At 33.3% G+C, this 15,666-nt stretch overlaps 1 pseudogene; it reads left to right on the forward strand.

Moving 5' to 3' along the window:
* Positions 1-2,920: 2,920 nt before the first annotated feature.
* LOC132617575 (fatty acid desaturase 4, chloroplastic-like) lies at positions 2,921-4,112 on the forward strand (annotated as a pseudogene).
* Positions 4,113-15,666: the final 11,554 nt, after the last annotated feature.

Raw genomic sequence — 15,666 nt, forward strand, 5'->3', positions numbered from 1 at the left:
GTGTTTTATATTTTATTTGTACTTTTACATCGATTTCTGCACCTTAGTTAAGCCTCATAATGCATAACCGCTTTAACTGCTAAAAAACAAAAATACAATCATAAAACGAAAGTATCTTTCGACTTATCACAACAAATTAAAAATTCACAATGGAGATACAAGAAGAAAATGAAACTAAACAAATTTTCAACTTCAATCTTACTTGGAAATAAAATCTATAAGGCCTTAAAAGTTCAAACTGAATAAACGGTAGTAACAGGCCATTCCCTTCAAGTTCTGATACCATTACAATTCTTTTGACCCCAAAATTTTCAAGAAAATTACATTAGGTCACCCGACAATAACTCTTATAGTAATTGCCAATAACTCCTATAGTAATGCCTAATAAGAAAACTAAAGGAATCCATTAAGTAAGGTATTATCGACATCAATCCTGGGAGGATAAAAGTCTAATTAATGTTAAGAAGAAAATTAAAAAACTAAAATAGAAAAGGAAAACCCATTCAGGTAAATACGAAAAGCAGAGTAATGTACTTCTATTATTGTGCCAGGGAAATTGGAATGTAATATTACTACAAAATCTCTCCTGAAAATGAATCAAAGAAGAGAACAGAAAATAATATCCATCACATCTCAACCAAGAAGAAATATGTTGCACAGAGTTGGCAACCCTGTTGACAGCCCAGCCTGTAGTAAGGTGATTTTTTTCTTCAAAATTCATGAGTTTCCTTACAATCTGCACACGCAAGGAGAATAGAAGAATACTTCATATTAATGGAATAGATCGGTAACAAATAGAGTCTTGACTGTTAGTCAGCCCACTAATCTTTCAGCATTATTTAAATTAGTTTGTAGGAAAAAAGAAGTGAGATTAGTCGCAAGATTACATTTCTAAAACATCATCATTAATTATTTTTTTGAATTGTAACTGTGTTAATATGGAGTACTATCAAGGAGAGCTTAGAGTTATAAATAATCTATTGTACATTTTCAGATCCATAGAGATCAGTTAGACGGAACTGCCAGGTCCAAAAATAAAATGCAAAGCAAAAGATCAAGGAGCGAAAAGAAAAGTCTGTTAGAAGTGAAAAAAAGGAAAAGAAAAATCATGTTAGAAATATTATTGCTAATCCATAATTGTCGCTGTCCAAATCGTACAATTCAAAGTTATAAATTAACATCATATAGTCACTCTTTTAGCATGTTACCTACTGTTGTCTGTATTCAGTACTGAGTTTTTTTTTTTTTTTTAAAAAAGCAACAAAGAACATTACCTTTAAATACTTGTTCTATGTCTGATCTACTGACAAAATAAAAACAAACAGAAGTTATCCAAAACAGAAAATCAAATTAAAAGTAAAAGTAACTTAAACTATCAGATTGATGAGAGGTTAATATTTTGTTAATAATTTAATATGAAACGAAAGCAAAATCTTCTCACCATGAGTGTGGAGTAGTTGGAAGTGCTCAATTCACTTGATTTGGTCAAAATTTTAAGACTAAACTCTATCTTTACAGATCTTTCATCATTAGGAATTGGCCTATTCACATATTCATATGATAATTTCATCACTTTTGATTTTAGAATTTTGAAATTTACCTAAAAGAAAGAAGTTGTCTTCACATAAGAACTAATCAAAGAAGAGTTACAAAAGATTGGACATACCAGACCCCAAAATAGAAATGGGAGACGAACAACTGCATGCTTTCCACGGACAACCCTTAAATTATATTGAAGTGATGTGACTTTTGGGTTTCTATAACGATTTTTTATTTAATTGACTGTTTTATATGATTTTAATATTTTGAATAGGTGTAATTATTAGTGGCAAGTGATGGCAAATATAAAGCTATTAAATAGTGAGTTAATCTTTATTATGGGTGGAGGCATGAAACCTTTAATTTTATTTAATTAAATAGAGAAATGAAGAGGAAAATGTCAAAAAATTGAGAAAAAAGATAAATGTCAATGGAGGCCATAGAGAGGTGCCACATAGGATTGTCTATGTCTAGCTTTATATTATATATAGATTGCTCATCTGGTTGCGGCTTGCGATGGAAAATGACATATCTATGTTATATTTTTTGACGCTGCAAAATTTTGTTAGGTTGTAATATCAAAGAGTACATTCATTCAGACTATTAGAAGGTCAGAATATTAGTTATTTACTTTTTTAATATATTAATAGTTTGAAAGCATTTTATTGAAGGAAGACAAGTTGAATATATTTTTTAAAACATTATTTAATCTCTAACATATGGATTAATTTTTAATGTTGTCGAAGTAAAATCAAAGTAGTATCGCAAGTTGGTGTTGAGTAAACGTTACAAGTTGGTGTTGAGTAAACGTTAAAAATTCACTTTTCGTATCAAGATTGATAAGACAAGTAAATAGTTGTGAAGGACTTTAATTGCTCAGGAACATAAAGTTGAAGATGTTGATGCAACTGCAATTGAAGAAGACAAATCAAAGAAAAATAATCAATGTCATACACTAATTAATAAAAAAATTAAATAAAAGGATGAAAGGAACATACATCAGGAATATTGTTTACAAAAAAATATATGTGAAAACCAAAATAAGTAAAAACACGTACATTATATATCTATTTAAAGTTTGATTATGATGATATTAGTGGCGGAGCCAGGAATTTAGCGAAGGGTGTGCAAATTTTCTTCTCATTTGTGTTAAGGGTGTGCAAAATTAAATATATACTCATAGTATCCAACATTTAACCTATGTACACCGCGTAATTTTCCGACGAAGGGTGTGCACCTGACCACCCTTGGCCGAAGGTGGCTCCGCCCATGGATGATATTCATTCATCTTTACTTCAACAAACAAGTCAACAAACGTGATACGACAATATATATATATATATATATATATGTGTGTGTGTGGGGGGAGGGGGGGGGGGGGGTAAACAATGTACTCTAATACTATATGCTCTTTTGCTTGTCATTTTGATTGTACATCCAACCTTAAGTTCCTTCAATATGCCTTCCATACTACCTCAAAACCATGCCATTAGATCCTCACAACTATCAGATGAAATTGGGACGATACAGAGAAGATCCTCATATCGAGATAAAAGCATCTCCGACCAATCAGAACCAGCGAATTACGAACCACCCACTCCCATCACAAAAACTGGGACTAGTACAAGAAGTCATGTACTCAATGACCCGAGTATACAGTCCACATGGGCTCATCGAGCATGGATGGTAAGTGACCACCGTGCTAATTTCTTTAGCACGATCTGCAACAGGGGCCATCGACTCACATACGTGGGTTAGTCCCCTTATAGCAGGCGGCATCGGCTATATTCTATCGGACCTAGCTTCAGGAATCTACCACTGGGCAATTGACAATTACGGCAGTGCCAAAACCCCTGTATTCGGAAGCCAAATTGATGGATTTCAAGGTCATCATAAATGGCCATGGAGAATCACCAGGCTTCAAGTCGCTAACAATCTGCACGAGCTCACATGTGGAGTGACTTTCACTGTCCTCCCGATCAACCTTCTTTGTAATAACCACACAATTCTGGCCTTCGTGGGAGTTTTTTCAGGTTGCATTATGTTTAGCCAGCAGTTTCATTCGTGGGCTCATGGCACAAAAAGTAAGTTACCTTCAATCGTGTTAGCACTACAACATGCTGGAATACTTCTTTCGAGGTCACAACACGCCGCACATCATCGCCCCCCTTACAACAAAAGTTACTGCATTGTGAGTGGATTATGGAACCAGTATTTGGATAGATATAAGGTTTTTGAGTTGTTGGAGATGATTTTCTTCCTTAAATTGGGAGTTCGACCAAGGTCATGGAGTGAACCTGATTCAGAATGGACTGAAGAAACTGAGAATCTTGTATCTCTACTTGCTTCACAGTGAATTCAATTAATCCCTATTGCTGCTTGCTACTATATATACAGGATCACATGTTCTTAAGGGTCGTTACGTAGGGTGTATAAGAATGGTATTGAATAAAGTGTATTATAAATGCTGAGACTAGGTATGCTCGCATTATTATTTGTCCATGGTTTGATTTGTTGTATTAAATGAATAGGGTGTATTAGAATAAAAATAGTATTGGTATTAGTTGTCATAAGTTTACTATGTACGTATAAGAATAGCACTAAATAAGGTGCATAACTAATACAATACCAAACACTAGGCCTACCAAACAAAGGGATTAAATAATATCAAGGCTAATACATGTATTATTTTTTCTAGTACTTTCTACCAAAGGGGAAAATTAGGCTTGATTTTAATATTTAAAAAATCGATCTGATTAGTTTAAATTCTTTTTAGGAGAAAATCGATTTAAATCCGACCATTCCAATTTCCAAACCATTTTTTTTGTGCGGATTGCCCTTCAAAGGCACTAGTCTCTAATTTTTTGCCCTCAAATTGGTGGTCTTTAATTTTTGTCCTCACCTAATAACCCGAAGTTTTGGGGTTGAACCCCAGCTCAGTAAAAAAATGAAGGAATTTCACAAGGCAGAGGTTTGGATTTGCCCGGCAACTTTGGCCCGAATGGACCTAACTTTACTACAAAACTCTACCTTGCGATATATATTTTTTTTTTTAACTGAGCCGGGGTTCGAACCCCAAATCTCATGGTATTAGGTGAAGGGAAAAAATTAAAGACCACCAATTTGAGGGACAAAAATTAAAGACCAGTGCCTTTGAAGGGCAATCGTGCAAATGATAAACCCATTAACAAGTAATGACTAGTGAACCCCTCAAACCCATCCAAAACGTACCTGTTTACAAATCATTTTCCTGTGCGGATTGCCCTTCAAAAGCACTGGCCTTTAAGTTTTGCCCCTTAAATTGGTGGTCTTCAAGTTTTGCCCTTCGCTAGAAGCCCCTTGGTTCCGGGTTTGAACCCTCGCTCAGTCAAAAATTAAAAAAAAAAAATTGCAAGGCATAAGTTGGGATTCACAAGGCAGAGTTTTGCATGCCTCAGGCAGAATTTTGAATGCAAACTCTACCTGCAGGCATACAAAACTCTACTTGCAGACAGAGTTGCCTAACTTGCTACAAACTCTGCCTTGCGATTTTTTTTTTTTACTGAGCCGGGGTTCGAACCCCAAACCTTATGGTATTAGGCGAAGGGCAAATATTAAAGACCACCAATTTAGTGGGCAAAAATTAAAGACCACCCAAAATAAGGGCATTCCTGCGAATTTCCCTTCGTAAATTATCTTGTTTTGTTTTCAGTCGATATCCGTACGGGCAATTCGCAGGAATGCCCCTATTTTGGGGTGGTCTTTAATATTTGCCCATTAAATTGGTGGACTTTAATTTTTGCCCATGAAATTGGTGGTCGTTAATTTTTACCCTTCTAGAACCTCTTGGTTTCGGGTTTGAACCTCTCGCTCAGTTAATTTTTTTAAAAAAAAATCGCAAGGTAGAGTTTGGATTCACTACTCTGCCTTCAGGCAGAGATTTATCTGCCTCAAGCAGAGTTTTGCTACCTTCAAGCAAAGTTTGAAACTCTATCTTAAGGTATAGTTTGAGTCAAACTTGGCCTGATCAGATAGAGTTTTGAGGCAAACTCTACCTTAAGGCAGAATTTTACCTTCAGGCATGTCAAAAGGCAAAACTCTACCTTAAGGCCTAACTTTGACCCGAACAGGCCTAACTTTGCTACAAAACTCTACCTTGTGAAATTGTTTTTTTTTTTTTTTTACTGAGTCAGGGTTTGAACCCCAAACCTCATGGTATTAGGTGAAAGGGGCAAAATTTAAAGACTACCAATTTGAGGGACCAAAATTAAAGACCAATGCATTTGAAGGGCACTCCGCACAAAAAATGTATCCATACCGTCTTTGGGTCTAAATTAATATAAATTCACGCCATATAATTCATTAAAGAGAGAAACCATTTTTGTTTCCTCTTCTATTATGAAAATGGTGAATTCTTATTCGTCCTTCGTTGATGGTTTAATTTTGAAGAAGAGAAAAATGGAAGCTTTGAGAGCACGAAAATAGGGTTAAAAGGGAATGAGTTGCGTTAATTTAATCGGGATAAGTTTTAATTTGGTGGAATCGGTAATTGACGTGGACCATTTAATTAGAGGCTATGTGTCCAATTTGGTATTATTTTTGAGTTTCCTATTATTTTAAAACCGGCCATTTGAGCCATTAATGATAAGTGGCATGGATGAGTCATTTCGATCACGACAATGGTATAAATAGGCTCAATTATTAATGAATGATACGAATGAACCATCTCGGATAGTTCGATGGCATATTTAAGCCTTTTCCCTGTGTAATTAACAATTAAAGTACGTCATTTGAAAGATTCTAATCATTCCGAGCGAAAGAAGATTGCTTGGAAATTACGTAGTTACAAGAATGAGAACGTTCTAGGGATCATTTCAGGAATGATATCACTCAATTTTTGTTTATTGCACCAAGTCATTAAATAATTTTGTTATAACCAAAAAATTCACTCAAATTTTGCCTAAATAAGTATCAAAATGACGTTTTAGTGCAAAAATAATTTTTTAGTGAGTTTTTTTAGTGATATTCAAGTAAATTGGATAATTTTTCATTGCAAAAATCGTTTAGACTTTGATAAAATAAAATGAGTTGAGCAATCTATAAAATTAACAGAACGTTCTACAGATGCAAGTAGAAAATGGAAATTATGTATAAATATTTTATCTCCGTTGTGTTCTTCATCTAGATTAAGGGCCTGTTTGGAAGCCACCCAGGTAATTGGAATTGAGTGTAATTGTATGTAATTACACAGTTTGGCATGTTTGTTTGACCAAGTAATTACTTGGTTAGGTGAGAATTGAGTGTAATTGAGAGGGTGTAATTACACTCTCCAATTCTCAAGAGGGGGTTGAGAATTGGGTATAATTACACCCTATAATTACATGATTACTTTTTAATTTCTTTCTTTTTTGTTTTTATTTTAATTTATTTTTATTGCTATTATTTTTTTTCTTTTTATATATTTATCATTCATTTCCTTTCTTCTCATTCCTAACGTTTACTTCTTGATTCTATGTAATTGCTCGTATTTTTTTATTTATTTTCTTATTATTCAATTAGCATAATTGTGTTATTATTCTAATTTCTTAAACTACCGCTCTTAATATTTGGAAGAATGAGTCATGAACAAACTTAGCATAGTGAGTGATGTTATTAAAGTAGAATTTTGTTGTTAATGAGGTTATAGAGAATTTTGTTGTTAATGAGGTTATAGACTTATATTTTCATTTTTTTTTAATTATATTTACTTAAGTTACGTTCGAACTTACTTATGTAATGTTGGAATTTGACATATCAATATTATGTTAAACTTTTTGTTTTTTGGATTTTGAATTTAGGTTATATTTGCGATTTAATTTACTTACTTCAGTACTATTGACTTGTTATTTCACATAGCATCCTTTTTATTTTTTACTTACGGTTGATAGATTTTCTTTGAGAGACATTTGAATAATATTAAGGCATTATATATAAAAATATTCATTTTTTTTGTCAAACATCCAATCTATGATGTTCTCACAAAAAAAAAGTGTGCTTTTGATTTTTATAATTAATTAAAATTAAAATATTATTAATTTGAAAAATATATATCAATTATTTTTACAATATTAGTTACAACTGTATGATTATTAATTACTATATTTTCAAGAACAATGTGTTGTTAAACACCTAATTTAATATCATTTATAAACGCACATATTTTAAAAAAAATTAATTTTTAAGTTTTGATAATTAATTTTTATTTATTAATTAAACTAACTGTGTAATTACACTTGTACAACCAAAAAATACGCTTGTAATTACACTGTAATTACGTGACGACAAACAAACAGATCGTTGTAATTACAATATTGTGTAATTACTAGGCTGTGTAATTATTACCCTAGTTATTACACCAATTCCAATTACCAAGTGGCTTTCCAAATAGACCCTGATTGAAGTTTTTTAATTTATTTTCTTCGTAAAATTGTACCGGTAGTTGTCTTATGTTTTGAATTGAATATTAATATTTTGGTCATGAATTTAACAACGGCAATCAGAGTGGCGCAGCGGAAGCGTGGTGGGCTCATAACCCACAGGTTCCAGGATCGAAACCTGTCTCTGATATTGAATTTTAGTAAGTTTCCACCAAACCACCTTTTTCCATTTTGCATTCTTTTGTTTCAATATATATTGGTTACATAGTAATCTCACTGAAATTCAATATATATTAAGGTAGGGCCCACGTGAAGAAGTAGGAGACAATTGCAAAATAAAAATAGGACATTTAAATAATGATAATAAGATCGGAAAATGGTAAAGGTACACTTAGAGAAAATTTAAAGAAGAGAAATTCAGGAAAAAAGAAATAACGATTTAAATTGAACACAAAAACCGCTAAAGAAGTTATAAAACCAAAAGATTTAAAACTTATACCTTTGGGTAAGGATAAAAATGCACTAATTTTAAACACATACGTCGCACACAAATAACGAGGAATAGAAGACGAAATATAAACAGTTAAGAAACTTATACACATATTTTCTTAAAATGATGAAGTTGGTCTATACTTAAAAATTTAAGACTACAACAGAAGCTAACTGTCACGCCCCGAACCATGACCTGGACGTAACACGGCACTCGGTGCCTGACTGCATGTGATCAAGCGAACCACATGGCTTTCTGAACTATCATGAGGCATACATGAGTGAAAATATAATGTGAATGCATGATGAGTCTTTATAAAACGTAGTAAGTCATAATACTTAATAAAAATACTGGTTTAAACATGAGTGCGGAAATAACATGAATGAGCCAAAATGGCTATACGACTCTGAATGTCTGACATGACATAATTGACTTGTCTAGTCTATGAAACCTCTATCATGAGTCTGACTGGAATAGATACTTACTGGGACAAGACCCCCAGCATACCTTAGTTGCATAACTAATCATAAAATAAAAATTTGACTAAACCCCGAATGAGATGAGGCTCACCAATAAGCTGATACGAATGTTGTTCTACCGAGCAGATGTGTCGTCCTGTATATCAGTACCTGCATCGTGAAATGCAGGCCCCCGGGCAATAAAAGGAGACGTCAGCACATTGAATGTACTGGTATGTAAAGCAACCGAAAGAAATAACATAGGACATGGAATAACATGATAAGAATTGAAACTGAAAACCTGGACATGAACATGAGCATGAGTACATATGTATATATATAACATAAGTAAAAACATGATAAGTAGGGAAAGCATTTCATAAACCGACATGTAATATCACCACGTGGGTACGTGGAGTCTGGTACCTCGCCGGACCAGCAGAGCCCTCATACCTTGCCAGAGTATAAGGTGGTAACGTGCCTGATGGATCCATTCAGTGTAAAATTAAGGTATCGTCTTATCTGGGCGGAGCGATCCTTGTCCTACGGTGCCTACGTAGTTTCAGGCTATCTGAGCCTTTTCGGTAATTTGTGCAACTCCCAAAAACATGAACATAATATAGTTGGCTAAGAAGCCCATGACTTTCGTGAATTAACTTGTACTTGTCTTGTAATCATGATTTCACGAAATAACTTGTAAACATGGTTTCATGAAATAGCTTGTAAATATGTTCTTGATTTATGAGTAATACAATAGTTCATAATCATATATTTGTAATTGACTTGAAAACATGCTTGTAACTTGCAAAATAAAATCATAAAGTTTCATATGAACATGATGAGAACACATGAGGAAGAATTCATGATTCATGGATTAAGCTAGGGTTCCTAATAACCGTAATGGAAGATTAGGAATACAACAACGAATATAGATACAAAATTCATGTACATAAATACTTAAATACGGGCTACCAATATGTTGGGTTTAATGCCCTAAGATTTGAACTTCATGGATATCAAGGAAACGAAGCATGGGGAAGAACATAGAGATTCCCTCATGTGGATGGAAGTTCTACATACCTTAATTACTCCAAAACTTGAATTAAAGACTTGAATTTTGGAGAAGATTTCCTAAAACTCGATTCTTGAATCTTGAGATGGGTTTTCTTGAAAACCCTAGATTAGGAATGATGATTTCTTGTTTAGATTACAAGGATATATGTTAGAATTGAGTTGGAACAATTAGAATGGACTTACCTTGGTGTTCTTGATGTTGGAGGAGAGTAGGAGGTCGTTCTAGGGTTTGAGGGAATGAAAAATAATGACTTGAACTGATATGGATGAATATATACTGGCCCTGTGAAATTGTATTTTGCATTATGAACAGTGCTGGCCGTATTTTCAGTTTACGGGTCGTAAATTGAGTTTACGGGTCGTAAATTGAATTTACGGGTCGTATTTTGCAATACGGATTGCACTGCGTCTCTTCAGTAAAATGGCTATAACTCTTTGCACAGATATCCATTTGACCCCCGTAAGATACCGTTGGAAAGGTATTTCAAAGCTCTACAACTTTAATCAAGGAAGTTTTTCCAAATTCAAAATAAGTTTTGAAATACGGGCCATAAAGTGAAATACGGTCCGTATTTAACCATATGACCTCAAAATGTCAAATTCCAGAATGTTCAGAAATTCTTGGTTTCAGTTTACGATCACTGTTCATGGGCGTAAATTGAAATACGACCACTGTTCATGGGCGTAAACCACCATATCACAACTGCACAAGAAAATTTCAATTCCCACATTCTTTATCTGATTTTCTAAGTCTAGGATCGTGGTTAAAACTTTCGTTAAAGGTACGGGGTGTTACACTAACACATGAAAGCATTTTTTAGTGTTATTGAGTAGAAAGAGATGATGGCATGAAACTCGGTAGGAGAAGGTATATTTCAAATCTTTCAATTGGAGAACCAAACCAGGAAAGTCATATATAAGAGAAGCGGACTAAGTAAAATAATTTATTGATATTTTCAATTACTTGAATTATAATACTTTATATAATAAAAATTCCATAAATTTATTACTAAAAGGTAATCTCTCTGTCCTAATTTATGTGACATAGTTTGACTAGGCACAAAGTTTAAAAATAGAAAGGAAAGATCTTTGAAACTTATGGTCTAAAATAAATCATAGATATTTTTGTGCATTTAAATCATTTCATTAAAGGAAAAAAGGGGAAGTTTCAAGTTAAATAATTTCTAACCATAAAAATATATCATTCTTTTTTAGACAGACTAAAAAGAAAAGTGTGTTAGTATTTTTTGGTTGGGCCCATGCTAGCACAGGCTTATCATCTTTTTGCACGGATTGCCCTTCTTTTGGGGTGGTCTTTAAATTTTGCCCCTCATATTTGTGTTCTTTAAGTTTTGCCCTTCGCTTGGATACCTGAGGTTCTGGGTTCGAACCTCCGCTCAGGCATAAAATAAAAAAATAATTTCGCAAGGCAAGGCTGGGGGGAGTGTATGCCGGATCCGGCATACAATCCTTAAGGAAAAACTAAAGTTATGCCGGAGGGGGCAGACTTTGCTTTGAGACATATATTTTATTTTTTTTACTTTTCAAGGCAAACTTTTAATTATGCCTTAAGGAAAAGTTCCGTCTTATGGGGCATACTTTTAGTTATGCCTTAACTAAAAGTGTGCCCCATAAAATATAACTAAAAGTATGCCCCATAAGGCGGAACTTTTCATTAAGGCAACACTAAAAGTTTGCCTTAAGGAAAAATTCTGCCTTATGAGGCATACTTTTGGTTATGCCTTAATTAAAAGTCTGCCCCATAAGACATAACTAAAACTATGCCTTGAGGAAAAGTTATGCCCCCTCCGGCATAACTTTAGTTTTTCCTTAAGGATTTTATGCCGGATCCGGCATACAATCCTTAAGGAAAAACTAAAGTTATGCCGGAGGGGGCAGACTTTGCTTTGAGACATATATTTTTTTTTTTTTATACTTTTCAAGACAAACTTTTAATTATGCCTTAAGGGAAAAGTTCCGCCTTATGGGGCACACTTTTAGTTATGCCTTAACTAAAAGTGTGCCCCATAAAATATAACTAAAAGTATGCCCCATAAGGCGGAACTTTTCATTAAGGCAACACTAAAAGTTTGCCTTAAGGAAAAATTCTGCCTCATGAGGCATACTTTTGGTTATGCCTTAATTAATAGTCTGCCCGATAAGGCATAGTTCCTTATGGAAAAGTTTTGCCCCATAAGGCATAACTAAAACTATGCCTTGAGGAAAAGTTATGCCCCCTCCGGCATAACTTTAGTTTTTCCTTAAGGACTTTATGTCGGATCTGGCATACACTCCTTCCAGCCCTGCCTTGCGAAATTATTTTTTTATTTTATGCCTGAGCGAGGGTTCGAACCCAGAACCTCAGGTATCCAAGCTAAGGGCAAAACTTAAAGACCACAAATATGGGGGGCAAAATTTAAAGACCGCAAATGTGAGGGGCAAAATTTAAAGACCACCCCAAAAGAAAGGCAATGCGAATTGCCCATTATCATCAACTACACATAAAGAAAAGTTAGATATTTTGTTTTTCGCACTCCAAAACCTCATTATCCTATTTTGAGCCAATGAAGTGCAAGTCATTATTCATCGTTAAGCCCAACAACTAGACAACTAGTACTAGTTTTATCCGGGTAGATTATAGTAATCCGTCACCTTTTTCACATCCTTTGAAAATTTTAAAATGGCCTCAAAATCCATGTAGGTTTACAAGAAACTGACAAATGAATTAGAATACAACTGAATTTCGGAACCTACCTTTTTCTCACTAAAATGACCTAACTTGAATCAGAAGATTCCTATATTGCTGAGTATACGTAAGACACAATTTACAACAGATATTGCCAGTCTGGAAGTAGGTTTTCGATCATATCATGGCAATCAAGTTATACAACAACACGAAGAAAATTAGACAACCCGTAGGATGTACATAGTCTAACTAGATGCAGAATGTCGGGACACTGGCTGGACGATACACAAATGGTCTGACTGTGTGGGAATGTCCGGAAGGATGATAGTAGCTGAACTTCACACCTGAGTTACTATTTCGTATATGGGTGCATAGTTCATGGAAGCTGCTGATGGATCTTGCTAAGCACACATCCCAACGATCACTCTCTGGCATTGTCTCTGCCACTCTATAAATCCCCTTTAAGTTTGTGAATGCCTGATAATTTAGAACTTCTCCGAATTTAGTTATGCAAAGAACAGCAACCTCAGCACTTGCAAAAAGAAACATGATGAACATCGGAATTTGTTTGTGTATCTATGATATCACAGTTTTGTAACAGATAGTGTTTTGTTGATCGCTGACCTAACATCAATGCTAGAAATCACCTTAACCAGCAGAAAATTTAGCCGCACAAGCTCAAAGTTGCTAGTACATCAAACATAATGCCAGACACTTTATATCCCAAATTGACCAGGTAAAGTACAAACAGTTGGTTCTTCGCCTTGTTTGCCCCTATAGTTGCCCCTTATTGCTAATACTACATGGCCTATGCCCGTGCTGCGCACGGGCCCAACACTTCGGATTATAGTGTATCTATGTATATGTAGTTGTGTTTAGATAATGATAATATATATATATATATATATATACTATGTTCAAAATACGATTAATATAACATTGTAATTTGTGCTCCGTATCTAGAACTTTATTTTATTCGTGTTTGCTACGAAAATTTATTAATACTCTTTAAAAGAGAAGACTTGTTTAAAAAGAAACTATTTTCCTCTCTTTGAGATAAAACAATAGCAATATTTCAGCATCAGTTGATACTTTCAATTTTAATTCGATTAATTTAACGGTGTAAAATACTTATTATTTTTTATCAAATTTTGATTTAGATAATTCTAATTCAAATTATTAAATTAATTTTACATGTTTAAAACGAAACAAAGTAGAAATTGATTTTTTCCTTATTCTAAAGAGTCCATCATTATTGATTTAATTGTTTGATTTTTTAAGCATTTGTTTTTTAACATTGTTTGTTTTATTAATATGGGATTCACATTTTTTTTTAATATTGCTTGATTCTGTTAATATGGGGTCCACTTTTTTTTTCCTGTAAGTTTGGATGTGGTCAGTTCCACTTTTTTTTCTTCCTTTTTTTTTTTAAACGGACAACGGACGATGAAGCATGGGTCTAAACCCATGCTTTATATAGTTTCTTCTTTTTTTTTAATATATATTGCTTGATTTTGTCAATATGAGATACTATGTTCAAAACACGATTAATATAACATTGTAGTTTGTGTTCCATATTTAAAACTTTATTATATTAGTGTTTGCTACAAATACGCATGGTGTTTAATATGGGGCCAACAATTATTTTCACATTTATTAGAGTAAGGAAAAAATGAAAAAGTAATTAAATTCTATCTTATTTTAATATATAAGTATTTTAAGTATGTTATTGTACAATAATTTCATTTGCTCCCAATAATGGATTGATACGCACGCGGTAATGAATCCATCATTATTGACTTAATGAGATACTTTGGAAATTACATAAATATTGTTTGATTTTTTAATATGGGGTGCACTTTTTTTTTTGGACATTATTAATTTGCATTATTTTTATGCACATATATATATATATATATATATATATATATATATATATATATATATACACTATGTTCAAAACACGATTAATATAACATTGTAGTTTGTACTCCGTATCTAAAACTTTATTATATTAGTGTTTACTACGAATACAAAGTCTTTTTTGACATTATTTTTTTTGAATATGGGGTTCAATTTTTTTTTTGATATTGCTTGATTTTGTTAATATGGAGTTCACTTTTTTTACCGTGAGTTTGGAGATGGTGGGTTCCACTTTTTTTTTTATATATTGCTTGATGTTGTTTAGTATGAGGTCAATATATATGGGGCCCACAATTTTTTTTTTATAATTTTTTTTTATGGGCCTGTTTAATATGAGGCCCAATTTTTTTTTTTTTTTATATATATATATTATGTTCAAAACATGATTGATATAACATTGTAATTTGTGCTCCGTATCTAAAACTTTATTATATTAGTGTTTGCTAAGAATATAAAGTCTGCACTTTTTTTTTATACTGGATGTTGTTTAATATGGGGCCCACAATTTTTTTTAATACCGGATGTTGTTGAATATGGGGCCCACAATTTTTTTATTTTTTTTTACAATTTTTTTAGGGCCTATTTAATATGGGGCCCAAAAATATGGGATTCACTTTTTTTTTTTTCAATATTGCTTGATTTTGTTAATATGGGATCCACTTTTTTTTTCCCGTGAGTTTGGATGTGGTGGGTTTCACTTTTTTTTTTAATAATGGATGTTGTTGAATATGGGGCCCACAATTTTTAAAAATTTTTTAATACTGGATGTTGTTGAATATGGGGCCCACATTTTTTTTTTAATTTTTTTTTTTAGGGCCTGTTTAATATGGGGCCCAAAAATATGGGATTCACCTTTTTTTTCAATATTGCTTGATTTTATTAATATGGGGTTCACTTTTTTTTTCCCGTGAGTTTGGATGTGGTGGGTTCCACTTTTTTTTTTAATACTGGATATTGTTTAATATGGGACCCACAATTTTTTTAATACTGGATGTTGTTGAATATGGGGCCCACAATTTTTATTTTTTTTAGGGCCTGTTTAAAATATGGGGCCCAAATTTTATTTTTTTTATGTTGGTGGGGGGGGGGCGGGGGTCCACA

The sequence above is a fragment of the Lycium barbarum genome, chromosome 11, assembly GCF_019175385.1.
Source record: "Lycium barbarum isolate Lr01 chromosome 11, ASM1917538v2, whole genome shotgun sequence".
In the NCBI taxonomy this organism is placed as follows: domain Eukaryota; kingdom Viridiplantae; phylum Streptophyta; class Magnoliopsida; order Solanales; family Solanaceae; genus Lycium; species Lycium barbarum.